We start from the raw sequence: 14574 nt of genomic DNA on the forward strand, positions 1-14574 counted from the left end.
TTCATGCCCCTACTAGAATGGTCCATTAAGCTCTGTTTAAAGCATCCAAGCACTTTTCTAGTCCAAAGTCCCAAAGTCTACCGTATTCCTCCATCAAACAGCATGGGAAGGCCTATTACAGCAATATCCCGGTCCCTGGTATCAACTTCTGTCTTAATTATTTTCTTGCTGTGAAGAGACACCATGACCAAGACAACCCTTATAAAAGAAAGCATTTATTTGGGGTCTTGCTTACAGTTTCAGAGGTTTAGTACATTATCATCATGGTGAGGAGCATGGAGGCATTTACGAAGGCACTGAGAGCTACATCATGATCCACAGGCAGAGAGAAAGACAGACTCTGGGCTTGGCATGGGTTTTTGAAACCTCAAAGCCCACCCTGAATGACACACTTCCACCAACAGGGCCATACCTCCTAATCCTTTTAATCCTTTCAAATAGTGCCACTCGCTGGTAATTAAGCATTCAAATATATGAGCTCATGGAAGCCTTTCTTACCCAAACCACCACAGTCTCCTTGCCCTGGTAGCTATCAGTTGCCAATAGCTCCTAGGATAGGAGTGAGACTTCATGAGCCCTTCCCCTATTCATACTGGCATCTTGATTGACTTGATGTTGTACAGACCTTGTCTATTAAGTACTAGCTGATATGAGTTCATGTGCACTACCGCACTGTCACACCTGGAAAATACTGTTTGCCCACAGATGTCCACTCACTCTGGGTTTCACAATCTTTCTGTCCCTCTTCAGTGATAATCCCTGAGACTCAGTGGGAGGGGAGCTGAGCATTCCATAGTCTCTTACCATCTTCAAGTTAACTGTAAAGCTCTGTATTAGTTGTCATCTTCTACAAAAAGAAGCTTATCTGATGAGGTTTTAGAAATGCACTAAATTATGGGTACCTAATAAATTACAGGTACTAAATTATAGAACTTAAGGGCCAAATTATTGCTATGACCAGTTAATAAAATAAAAGTACTAGGTTCTTCCCCAGAGCCTATAAATATCTATAGGTTTTTGGTCCGTTCAGCAGAACCAAGTATCATGTAGAATAAACTTTGGAGCCAATCTTTATCCTGTAACATTTGTGCCAGTGTTGCTCCACTGGCCATATCTTGCACAATCAGATTTTAGTACATGGGGTCTACAGCTGTGTAAGATATTCATGGCTTTCCCCGCCTCTGTAGTGTGCATAGAACCATCCAGCACCATGAAGGTCAGCTAGCAGCGCTCAAGACCCGGGTTGGCATCTCTCCGTGCATTAGGACTCCACTAGGTGGTGTCTTCAACAATAGGGTCTCAGTCTCAAGTTCTGGAAGGTAGGCAACGACAATGGCAATAGTGTAATGTTTATGGGGTCTAGGGGACCCCAGTGGATGCCAATTCAAAGCTGGCAACTGACACTTTGATAGGCATCTGCGGGACGTACTCCTCCTTTTATAGAATAACTCCTCTTAAAGCCCCTTATCTGTTCATGTGTATGAGTTTTAGGAAGTTTCTACAGTAGTGGTTTTCTATATGGCGTGGTTAGTTATCCTACCCCACTTTCCTTCTTCTATCCTGCCCTCAAATCCCACTCAACTTAAGCCCTCTTGTTTGATTATTTACCACTCTCTGTGTATAGTACTTGCATTCTACCTCTTCCCCTAAAGTTTTTCACCAGTGGTGACTTCCTAGTTTCCCGCTTGCTGTGGACACTCTAACTTACACATACAGATCTCAAGATTCAAAGCTAGCACCCACATGTGAGAGAGAACATATGGGATTGTCTTTCTGAGTCTGACTTACCTTACTCAGAATGATTATTTCCAGCTCCATGCATTTACAAGAAAATTTAATGATTTTTTTTATAGCTCAATAATAGCCTCCTGTGTATGAACCACTGTTTCATTATTTTATTTTATTCATTAGCTAATGGACATCGAGATTGTTTCCACTTCCTGATTATTGTGTATAGGTCAGCAACAAACATGGATGAGCAAGAGTCTCTGTAGTAGGATATAGAGTCCTTTGGGGATATGCACAGGTGTGATCGCTGGATCACATGGTTGAAGAAACCATTATGTATTAACATAGATTCCTAGCCTTTTGAGGGACTAGCACACTGGTTTCCATAGCTGATGCTTCAGTTTGCACTCCCACCAACAGTGATTAAGTATTCCCCTTTCTCCACATCCAAAAAAGGATTTGTTGCCTTTCTTTCTTTTTTTTTTAATTTTAGCCATTCTGTCTCGGCTAATTTAAAATCTCAAATCAGTTTTAATTTTCTTTACTCTGAGAGTAAGGATGGCCATTTGTATTTCATCTTTTAGAAACTCTATGTTTAGTTTCACTACTCAATTTTTAATTGTGTTGTTTGTTTTGTTGGTGTTTAGTTTTGGTTTTGGTTTGGTTTGGTTTGGTTCGGTTCTTTATATATTCTAGACACTAACACTCTTTCAGGTATATAAACACCAAATATTTTTCCCACCCTCTAGACTGCCTCTTCACTCCAATGATCGTTTTCCTTTGCTGCACTAAAACTCTTTAGTTTCATGGCTAGCAATTGTAGCTCTTACTGCCTACACTTCTGGGATCCTGTTCAGAAAGTTATTTTCTGTACCTGTGAGTTGAAATGTGTATCCTACTTTCTTCTCTGTCATTTTAAGAAAATTAGTTCTCATACCAAAGTTCCTTTTTATTATTCTGTATTTCTAATGTTTTAATTATAATTTACTATGGGGAGTTTCTTGTCCATTCCTATCTATTAGCTGTTCTGGAAGCCTCTTGTATCTAAATGGGAATCTCTTTCTTTGGCTCTAGGAATTATTCTTCTATGGTTTTATTGAGAATATCCATTACATCTTCACTATGTACACCTCCTCCTCAATCTTCTGCTCTTCGGTTGCCTATAATTCAGAGATTAGATCTTTTCATGATATCCCAAAGCTCTCCTGTGTTTTGTTCTTTGGATTTTTGTTGTTGTGATTGTTCTTTTATTTCTCACTGAGCATTCCAGTTTTGCCTTGTTTTCCAGCCCTGACTCTGTTTTCGACATGATCCATTTTGCTGATAAGGCTTTCCACTAAGGTTTTAATTTTACTTATTGAGTTTTTATTTCCAGCATCATTTCAGTTTGGCTTTTCTTCAGCAATTCTATCTCTTTATTGAATTTAATTTTCATATCTTGGGTTGGCTTTGTTATGTCATTCAGCTCTTTGTTTTTGTTGTCTTAAGGCTTTTTAAACAAAGTTATAATCATCTTTTTCTCTGGAAAGTCCTTCTTATTTTGGTTCATTACTGTGGGATCAGTAATTGAGGAAGGACAAGTCTTGGTTTTTGTGTTGCTTTTGTATCTGCACTGGGACTTGAGAATCTATCATTTAGTTTTGCATTTCTTTTCTTTGTGCTTGGATCACCTTTCCTTTTTGTTTGTATGTACAACATTCAGGAGAAGATTATGTTCTAAAAGGATTCAGATCATATTTCCTTTTGTGGAACTTATATTGAGGGCCAGGGGTTCTAACCCTAGTCTTTTTAGAGGCTATTACTGTCTGTCCAGACAGACACTCTCAAAGGATCGGCACTGCCTTCTGCTGTGGCTCTACAGGTCTAGTTGTTCTGCTTTGAATACATTCTGGTCCACCAAAGATTGGAGAGAGGAGATTTGGGTATGTAGTCAGGAGGCCTCTGGAAGGTCTTGCTTGCACCGTCTTTAGGTGGTCAGGCTGGGGTCATTGGGGCAGAAGTTTTCAACTTAAATGCATTTTAATGGAAAATATTTGTCATTGGTGTGCACAGCAAATGGTGTGTGAGAGAGAGAAAGAGAGAGAACGCCTTCACATGAGAGTGAAGCATATCACAAGACCCAGTTTGATTAAAGCCATACAGAGGCATTGAACAGGCTGGCTTCAGAGGCCAGAAGTAGTGATGGCTCCCATAAAGAACAGAGACCTGGAAAGCCTTCCAACAGTCATCTCAAGTAGGAGTTATTGCTCAAGAAGAGAGACTAGGAGAAAACAAGTATCAGTTCCATAGAGGAGGAAGATGAAGACCAGAGCAGGGTGAAGAAAGAGGTTAGTGATTACTGGTAAGATATTGATGTGTACCTTGGCCAAAAGAAGGCTTTCATACAGATGCATTCTAGTCCCACACTACCCAGAAGCTAAAGGAGGAGTCAAGAGCAAGTCATTAAATAGTTCTATGTGTCAGCAGTCCCATGTCTACGGTAGGGACACCAGGATCTGTCCTTTCCATTTACTTTAAGTGTTAGTGGGGTTAAGGGTGGTCACAAACTTTTCATAAACTACACTGGGGAAAAATTTAAGAGAGTCAAGTGACAAGACATGAAGCAGAGTAGAACAGTCAGCTATTAAAAATATGGACTGTTTTTAAAGAATTTGAACAAAAGCGTGGCAATCTAGAGCTTTCTATTGACCAAAAAGACCTCTTAGGAGCCCAGAAAAAAATGGAAGTAAAATTGCCACTTGCTGAAGGGTGGCTGAAATAAGGGAGTCAAGCAGAGACAATGGTGAGCTCTTTCAATTATTTGTGAGAGGCGAATGGGAAAGAAAAGAGGAGCATGGGAAAGGTATCCGCCTCCCACAATAATGGGTTGTTGCAAATCCAAAACCGAAAGTCAGGGTGTCATACATACTTCTCGCTGTGAGGATCATTGAGATAGTATTCATACACTCTGAAAGCCATTCCTCCAAAGTGTGCTACCATAGGATGGCATGTGTAATGCTCACGTATGAACATGTGGAACCAGAAGTCAGTGTCAATTACATCTTCTTTTTGTAAGAAAGTGTCTCACTATAAGAATCTTAAAGGATATTTTCACTGTCTTCCTAGGAGCAGTTTTTGAAAACTTCCCCCTACTCTATGTGTCTTGCTCACACTAGTACAAAGTGATGTTTCTTCTAATTCGTGTGGTTCTAATGGGGATAGCAGAACTATGGAACTTGTCCTCCACCGCCATTTTAGTGGATGCGTGACTGTAAGCCTTGGTCTGCTTTATATATGATTTGAATATGAATTGCCTCATCTCAGCTTGTGTGTTGAAGCCTTGATCCTCTGCCGGTGACACTATTGGGAAATACTGGTAATTTTAGGAAACAAGGTCTAGCTGGGGAAAGTGAGTCATTATGGGAGAATTTGGGGGGATGTGTCTTGTCCTGGCCTTTTCCTGTATCTCTCTCCTTTCAGCTTTCTATATGTCCTGAGGTGAGCTGTGTTGCTTCAATGCATACTTCCCTCCAGGATGGTCAGCCTCACCTTGGATACAAAACAGTGAAATCAGCCAAGCATAAACCAAAACTATGAGTCAAAATAAATTTTCTTCCTTTCAGTGTTCACTCAGTTTTTTTTATTTTATTTTAGCAATAAAAAGTCAAACACAGTAGCCAAACAAAATATTCCTCCTACATATCTGTGATAAGCAAAATGAACCCACTCAAAGAGGACTGTATGGACAGACACTAGAAGACAGTAAAGAATCTCGTTACTCTAAGACGGCTAACCTATAGCCCTAAGGTTGGTCTTTTCTCTTCCCAACAGAAGATAATAGAGCCACACGAGACAGCAATGTATAGACACACCAATGCCAAATGATACCTCTCTCTTCAAACCCAGTCCATCCACCTAACAAACATCGGCAGGTAAAACTCCATCTGCTACTGTAATGCCTGATGGCTAAGGATGGTTTTTACATTCTCATACGGCAGGGGGAGAAACAAGGAAGAACATTTTCTGATTCATGAAAATGATCTAAAACTCACATGCACCACCCACAAATTAAGTCTGACAGGAAGACAACCGTGCTACTCACAGACATCTTCTTCTGACAACTTTTGAGATCTGAGAGAACAGTTATGACAGAGGCCATATGGCTCATAAGGTTGAAAATACTTACTATCTGGCTAGTTCAGAAATAGTGTAAGGTTAGGTCATTACCAGCCTGAACTGTTACCTGAGCCAGAAAATATATAATACAAACATATATATATATTATATATATATATTATATATATAATATATATATATATATATTGACAGGGTTTGAATCCCTATCACTTTCAACAAAGTGTTTTCTGAAAAATACCTTCTTGGATTTTTTTGTTGGTTGATTTTTGGTTTTTCAAGACAGGATTTCTTCATGTAGTCCTGGCTGTCATGAACTCACTTTGTAGACCAGGCTGGACTCAAACTCACAGAGATCCACCTGCCTCTGCCTCCCTGAGTACAAGGTGGCATGTGCCCCCTTGCCTGGCCCTTCTTGGTTTTATGGATAAGTAACATGAAGTTTAGAGGGAATGTGTACCTGGCTTGATAGCTTAGGTGACAGCAGAGCAGGCCGTGTGCCCTGATCTCCCACAGACTAGCTTCATGAACGCACAACCACAGGCAGCTGTGAATGTCAAAGGACTCTGTGATTGGCTCAGTGTGCTTACTATCACAGTCTTAGAGTTCTTAATCATTTCTGAACAAGCCCTGATTTTTCATTTTTCACTGAGCCTTGCAAATCATGTCGCTGGTTCAGGGCCTGCCCGTGCAGCCTGCGTGACCCTACCAAGCCTGCCCTTTACTAATCACATTCCACTTCATTATAATTTCAGTCATGCTACCACAATAATATTAGAGAAACTGATATTACAGCAGCTTCCAAGCTTTAATTCCAACATGATTTATAGTCAGAAGCACACATTTTCCCACCTTTATAACAAAATTAACTTTGTCCAAGGTTCAAGTAAGATAGCTATAATTCTATTTTTTTCATATGATTTGATTATTCTCATCACCATAATTGTTTTTTATTTATTTTGTATTATACTTGTGCTCTGGAGTAGTGCAGCAGAATGCATAGGTTTAGTAAGTTCATAAACTGGGAGCAGGATTTCAAAGATTGTGCCAGAAAATATATACATACAAATATATATTGACATATAGAGTAGCATCTGGCTGTGGTGGTACAGAAATGAAAACATAGCTAATGTTCTTGCATAGCCCCTCGAAAGAGAATTAGTCAAACTTAAATGTCTGCCTATAACAGGCATTTAGTTTGCAAAATACAAAGCTCAGAAACACAAAATGGAGTACGAGTTAAGTCATGGGCGACAATGTCATTGTCCAGTCTTTCAAGCGGCCTTCTAACCCTGTTGTGTCTTAGTGTCGCCTGGGTTCCTTGTTTGTCTTCAGCCCTAGCCCTTCTCCCTGTTACCAGTTTTATAAATTACCCAGACCATACATGTTTATTGCAGAATATTTTTCAAGCCAAGGTAAGGAAATTCATTAACATGAAACCATTTTTTATCACCCAGCAGTAACTACAGTTAACATTAATTTTGTCATTTTTAACATTTAGAGTGTGTCTTTACTAATCAGTTTTCCATGCACATAAAAACTTTTAGAAAATGGAATCTCATGGTGCTCACTGCTGGGCTATCACGTGTGTGCTTCCCCATGCCATCATTAGTTTTCTACACTGACATTTTAATGGATACAATCTGTTGTCTGTTTAACAAAGTCCCTATTGTTGGGCTTTGGGGTTGCAGCTCTTATCTCAGCCTTTTGAAGAAATACTTCAGCAAACACTCTTCTATTGCTGTCTACAGTGGATCTTTCTTTGTTTCATGTTAATATCAAAGACAAGGAGAAATGATCTGTAATCTGCTTGGCTGCCCAAACTTCTTATTTCCAGAGCAAACACTGACTACAGAGACTGAATAAAAGTATACGTAAAGTTTCAGGACGTGTGTAGCATAGTGCCGACATACCACGTGGTCAACTAATGATGGCGACTAATAGTACCAGAGGGTATAACCTTCCTTGTACCAAAGTCAAAGGGCCCGTTTTTTTTAGCTGTCATTTATGATACTCAACATAACTTTTAGAAAGGGATTTAAGTGTATATTTTATCATCTTATGCAAGTTTCACTGGTTAGAGTAGATATGAAATCTTTTAACTCACAGTTTCATTGGTGTTCATCCTATTTCCAAATTAGATAAATAGTGGTTGTGGTTGTTGTTATTGTTGTTGTTGTTGTTGTTGTTGTGTGTGTGTGTGTGTGTGTGTGTGTGTGTATCAGGCACACAGCGGTCAGAGGACAGCCTCAGATGTCAATCCTCGCCTTCCACCTTGTTTAATAAAGGGTCTTTCTTTCTCACTGGTGCACACACCTGGGTAGCTGGCCTATGAGTTTCCTAAAATTCTCCTGCCCCTGCCCTTCCATTTCCTTGTGAAAGCACTGAAATTACAGATTCATGCTGTACTGGTTACGGCTTGTATGTAGGTTCTTGGGGTCGAAATACAGGTTATCAAGAACGGGAAGCAAGTTCTCTTCCTACTGAGTCATCTCCCAAGCTGATAGATTCACCCTCAGCAATCCAAAGTAGACATAAAACTTACAAACTCACAGAGACATATTTATATGCAAAACAGAGCTCATTGTTTTTTAGTTTTGCTACTTTTAGAAATGAAGATTCAATCCCAACTTCATAAAAATTAATAGATGGGATTCAGGATTTTCCATTTTTATGTTAAATATGTCTGATATTTTATTATAACTGGCAGGTAATTTTAATTTTAAAAAATAGATTAAATGCTAATAATGAAAGGATTAAATTTCTTCTCCATTTGATTCAATGTTCTACAAGGGACTTGTGTTTTTTAGACTTTCCAATAACCAAGCTTTCAACAGGGTAAATTTTCATTTAGGTGGCAGCAGAGATGTCCTATATAAGTCAGATTTTCTATGAATATCTAAAATACTCATCACTCCAGCACATTAAGGATCCCCTTTGTGAGTGCCTGGTATACAGAGTAAAATAAAAATCTTACTGATAAATGAATCAATCTATGCCATCACATATTATCAATATTACTAACAACCAAGATAACTTTTATTTATTTTCTTCATTTATAATCACCAGAAATTCATAACCCCTTTTGGTTTACTCATCTCTACACTGAGTGCAATGGCTATACTCACAGTAATATATGAAGAGCACCTAACGCCAAGTATGGCACTCATAAACTGAAAACATGGTAGATGTTCCCATTATCCATAGCATAAACATCACTACCAACATCAGCACCATCACCGTTATCACCTCTGGCACCACCATTACCACCATTGTCACCAAAACTGACATCATCATCACCACCATCTCTACTATCATCATCGTCATCATCATGGTAGTCATCATCATCATCCTTGATGCGAATGCTTTCTTCCTTAATTTTTAAATCAGGCTTGTGTTTTCAACTTGAGAGAAAGGTTGTTCTGTTATTGTCTAGATTCATAAACATTCCTCATCTGGCAATACCATAGGGAAGACAGTCAGGAATGAGAAGTGAAGAAAGAGCACCAGATATTTTGCGAAAAGCAAAATATTCCAGACCATCTTAGCCTAGCGTGACAGGAAAGCGGTCTTTGCAATTGTGGTAGACATGAAGCTTGTGTTTCACGAAGCCAGGAGTTGGAACTTTCCAACCCCAATCACAACAACCCCAAAATGTCAAAGACCACTTTGGATTGCCTGAGAGTGGATTCCACACAAGGCTTTCTGTGGAGAGGGCCTGCCTGGCATGGAACCAAACTAAGGACACAGGATATGGCAGGCTGGCAGCAGCTAGTTTGAGTTTGAAGAAAAATATTAAAAGAGGTACAACGGTGTAACATGAGCAAAACCTGAGAAGAGAAAATGGGGATATTATACAGAATAAAGAGTTGGTTTCTGTAGAAATCACACTCAGGAAAATACTGGGGGGAGGGAGCTTTTTTTTTTTTTTTTTGGTACACTGGCTTATGTAGACTTAATTTGTTTGGGAAAAGACATTTAACATTACAATCTGGATAGAACCATTCATCAAGATAATTTAGGAGGAAATCTATCATTAAAAAAAAATATTGTTTTTCTGGGGCTGGAGAAATAGCTCAGCGAGTAAATAGCTTGCTACAAAAGCACCCTTGGCATCCACACGAAAGCCAGATGCAGGGCTGTGCTCTCGCAACTCCAAGGACCCCAGCATGGAGGTGGCAGGTCCCAAGGGCTTGATGGCCAGCCAGGCAGGCTGCAGGCTCAGTGAGAGATGCTGTCTGTAAGAGAGATCCTGTCCAAAACCCAGCATCAAGCCTAGGCCTCCAAGTGCACATGCATGGGTAAGTGGACACACACACGCACACACACACACACACACACACACACACACAGACACACACACACATTCTAATGACTGAATAGAGAATAAGGTTTCCAGTTAGAGAGAGACATGGCAGAACAAGAAAATCTCTAATTTCCACACAAAAGAAGAAGAGGAAGCGGAGGAAGAGGACTATAAAAACGCCTTCTGCTAAAATCCGCACCTGCAAAAGCTACAAAGTACACTGCAGCCATTGAACACCTTATGGCTGATGAGCAGGGCGCCTTAAAAAGTAAAAAGCTTACAGTTCAAAACGGAAACATAGGCCCGTGCAGCTTCTGTCTCAAAACCGGTCGGATGGCACTGCAGTTGAGCTCAGCCGCACGCTGCTTCCTGGCTTCAACACAGACTGCTGACTGATCCGCCCGAGTTTCAAGTTCTAATTTCCGCAACAACCAATGGAATGCAAACTGTACAAAATGTCTAAGGTGACAAATCAGAGTTGTGCTTCACAACGCTTAGGAACCATGTCTTCTGGTAATGCAAGTAAATTGTGAGCTAGAACAGGACAGCAATCCATCATATCCCTGTGCTGATTTTTAGCAATAAGTTACTCCAAGCTACCAACGCTTTGTGCATTGTGGATGATGTTTCTGTATCAGCAGAAAGCATCTTCAAGAAATAGATGGTTGCCATATGAACACATCCTAAAGCGCCTGTGATTGGAGCATGGTCCACCTGCCACAGTTGAAAATGAAAGGGTTCTTTCTGGTAAACTCTTTGTTGCTACAATGGCCCGCAAAGGGGATGTTGGCTGCAGTTTCAGCCATTGTCCCTCCAGTCACTCTAGAGAGGGTTGATTGAATGATGCCTTGATTGCAACTAATTATCCCAGCTCCAAGCAGCGCACTGACATGTGTCCAACTCTGCCTCTCCCATGTGGGCTGGAGCTCTCTTGCTAAACTCTGAGTGGCCTTGCTACCGCCAAGGTCACCTCCTTCAATCAGTCCTCACCAGGACCATCAGAGACACTATTCTAAAGCAAGAACTGGGTATTGTCAACCCCTGACTTTAAAAACCACCCATGGCAAGCCACCTTCTTACCAGAGTTAAGTCCAAAATCTATATACTAACAACTTAAAAATCATATGTTGGTTATTTTATAAACATTTCATTTAATATTATATTACCATATTAATTAGTAAACTTAAGAATTTTCCTTAAGTCACGTCCATTGTGTCTTCACAATGATTGAATAAATAGTTCCAAATTTTTCCTGATCAGCAGATATATGTCACCGTAGTGCTTTCCCACCAGGAACAACTTTTCCTGCAGGGGACATTTTGATGGTCAACCTGGGAAGAAGCCACTGGCATCTAACGTGTAGAAGCCAGGAATGTTGCTAAGCATTCCACAGTGGCACAGGGCATCTCCTAATTACCAGTCCCTAAATTCAAACAAGGTCCAGAAACACTGCAACAAAAGTGATTAAAAAACAAAATACCACTCCTCCGGAGCTGGAGACTCAGAGCCGGCTGTCAACCGGGTCCTGTCCCACAGCCCCCTGCCTCTTCTTTTTGTCTTTCAACATGACATATGCCACTCTGTCCTTCACCAAGGACTCCTTGGCTGGCAGAGTGGCCAGGGCTATCTCCAAGGCAACAGTAACAGCCCTCTCTGAGACCTCAGTAGCACCCATCAAGCAAGTCAAGCTGCTGCTGAAGGTACAGCATGCCAGCAAGCAAATCACGGCAGATAAGCAATACATGGGCATTATAGACTGTGTGGCTCATATCCCCAAGAACCAGGGAGTCCTTCCTTCTGGAGTGGTAACCTGGCCAACGTCATCAGAAACGTCCCACCCAGGCTCTCAACTGTGCCTTCAAAGATAAATACAGGCAGATCTTTCTGGGTGATGTGGACAAGAAGACCCAGTTTGGGCCCTACTTTGCATGAAACCTGGCATCAGGTGGTACCTCTGAGGCCACATCCTTGTGCTTTGTGTACCCTCTTCATTTTGCCTGTGTCTGTCTAGCAGCTGATGTGGGCAAAGCTGGAGCTGAAAAGAAATTCAAAGGCCTTTGGTGACTGCCTGGTTAAGATCTCTACATGTGATGGAGTTAAGGACCTGTACCAAGGCTTTAATGTGTCAGTCAGTACAGGGCATTGCTGTCTACGGAGCTGCCTACTTTGGTATCTCTGACACTGCAAAGGGAATGCTTCCGTATGCCAAGAATACTCACTGTCCTCATCTGCTGGTTGATTGCACAGTCTGTCCCTGCTGTTGCTGGCCTGACTTCCTGTCCTTTTGATTCAGTTAGGATGCAAAGGGACGGATATCATGTATACCGGCATACTTGACTGCTAGTGGAAGAGTGCTCGTGATGAAGGAGGCTTGTCTTGTATGATGAGATCAAGAAGTACACATAATTCTGTCTGAGGCGTTCTCCCTGAGAACAGGCATGTTGTATAATAAACCATATCTGGAGCATTCTAGACAGATTTTCCTAGCCTGTCTGTTTTATCAGTGGCAAGTACTGACCATTTGAAAAGTAGAAAGCAATAACAGTCATCTGACCTGCTTTCCCTTTAAGCCATTTCCATAATGACAATAGTAATAATGGGACTCAGTTAATTTTTTTTTTATTTCAGCCACTCCTAATATTAAAAATCAAAGAAAATAAAAATATCTAAAAACAAAATAAATACCACTTAAAGGCCATGTATTTTAAGTTTGGCATCTTCTGCTATGGAGGTGGACTTCAGCAGTTGTTGGATGGCTGCTTGGGGAAGCTACCTTTGGCTTTGTTTGGGGTTATGGTGACTTCTGAAGAAGATAGGACTATGTTGCATCAATACATATGGCATCTAGGTAGAACAGAGTCTTTGAATGAGTCTGGCAAAGAAAGGAATCGAAAGAAGTTGGAAATTAATAATTAAAACACTAAAGAAGCCCCCCACTCCCCGGCATAGCTGACTTCTCATGAACACAATGTCAGCCTTTCCTGGAAGTCCCTATGAAGAATGTAGGGGCATGGGCGGCCACTCTTTGGAGAGAATGTAGAGAAGAAGTCCACCGAAGCTAACAGTCTACTGTATTTCTTGCCGCTAAACAGTCTTACTCTGGTGGGGTTTCCAAATTCATCACCATCCTTATAAGACAAGATACACCAGTGAAACTATGATCCTGGGAGCGAGAAAAGGTATTCTAAAATTTCCCTTTAATCTCTCAAAAGTAAAGCATTACATCTGAAGGGATCCTCCCCGCCCCCTTAGTGCAAGCCAGGGAAACCAGGAAAATGAGATTCCATAAAAGGAAATTTCTAGCTGCTAAGACAGGAAGCATGAAGGGTGCGTGTATATTTGGAAGATGTATGTATAGTATACACAGTATGTACAGTAGGGGACTTGGAGTAAGCAGGAAAGGAGGCAAAGAACTAGAGTACTGTGCTGGAGGTTGTTTTGATGCTTGTATTTTGATGCTAATTACTGGCCCTCAAGATCTGGTTACTATCCTATCCTTGTTTCGTAAACCTGCCTAAGACATTATTCCTGATTGGTGGATTAAAAGGCCTAAAACCTGGGCAGGGAAGAATGGGGTAGACATGGCTAAGGTTCCCAGACTTTGGGACAGAGACAGGGAAGAAGAGAAAGATAGGAAGAGGACACCACAATGGGTTAGAGTGAAGAAGGAACCACATGGGCCAGGAGGAAGGACTCTGAGCATGGTGCAAATGGAGAAAACACCAAGATGAATAATATAAGCAAGCAGTTATAAGATTATGGACGGAAGGTAGCCAAGATAAGAATGGTTAAGGTGGATGGCACTGGATGGGGGCTGGATGGTAGATGGTGAGGTTATTAATATATGATAGGTAGAAATATCTGCCCAGCCCAAGTTCAATAGGCAATTTGTTTTATTGTCTGTGTCTTATTGGTTGTAATAAATAATACTGCCATGATAATCATAGGGCTAATAATAAACACTGTACAGTGAAATACCCATTTAATGTTCAACAATGTTCGGGCTTCCCTGGAGGAATAAGAACCTGAATAGGCCAGAAGTGAGGCAATGATAGTGATGGTAGCCTTGGCATTTGGGTCCAGCTTTGCACCAAAATTCTGGAAGGGGCCCCTTCCTACACTGCTGCAGACACAAAAATGAGCAAACAGGAAATACAGATGTACTGGGCAAGAGATGACCTGAAGTAAACCAAATGTGTCCGTATGTGCCAGCAGGAAATGTTAGCGTTTATTACTAGATCAGAGCTCAGCAGTTGAATGAGAGCTGTTTCATGATAGAGGGTGGTTTCAAAAAAACTTTCCTGTTGCCTCTTTGGACTTCTCAGTTATTCCTTTGTCTCTCAAACTTGATTTCCTCTTACTTTCAACTTAAAACACTTTGGAATAAGTTGATCTCTTCTCCCTCTTTTGGTAGCAATGAGTGGGAG

The 14574-nt window shown here is 40.8% G+C and overlaps 1 long non-coding RNA gene and 1 pseudogene across 2 annotated transcripts in view; one reads left to right on the plus strand and one right to left on the minus strand.

Annotated features, from left to right (window-relative positions):
- Nucleotides 1-14574, minus strand: part of LOC132656426 (uncharacterized) — a 54678-nt gene that overhangs the window by 20624 nt on the left and 19480 nt on the right. The gene's annotated exons all lie outside the window — the stretch shown is intronic.
- LOC132656544 (ADP/ATP translocase 2-like) lies at nucleotides 11713-12563 on the plus strand (annotated as a pseudogene).

The sequence above is a fragment of the Meriones unguiculatus genome, chromosome 9 (genome assembly GCF_030254825.1).
Source record: "Meriones unguiculatus strain TT.TT164.6M chromosome 9, Bangor_MerUng_6.1, whole genome shotgun sequence".
NCBI classification, from domain to species: domain Eukaryota; kingdom Metazoa; phylum Chordata; class Mammalia; order Rodentia; family Muridae; genus Meriones; species Meriones unguiculatus.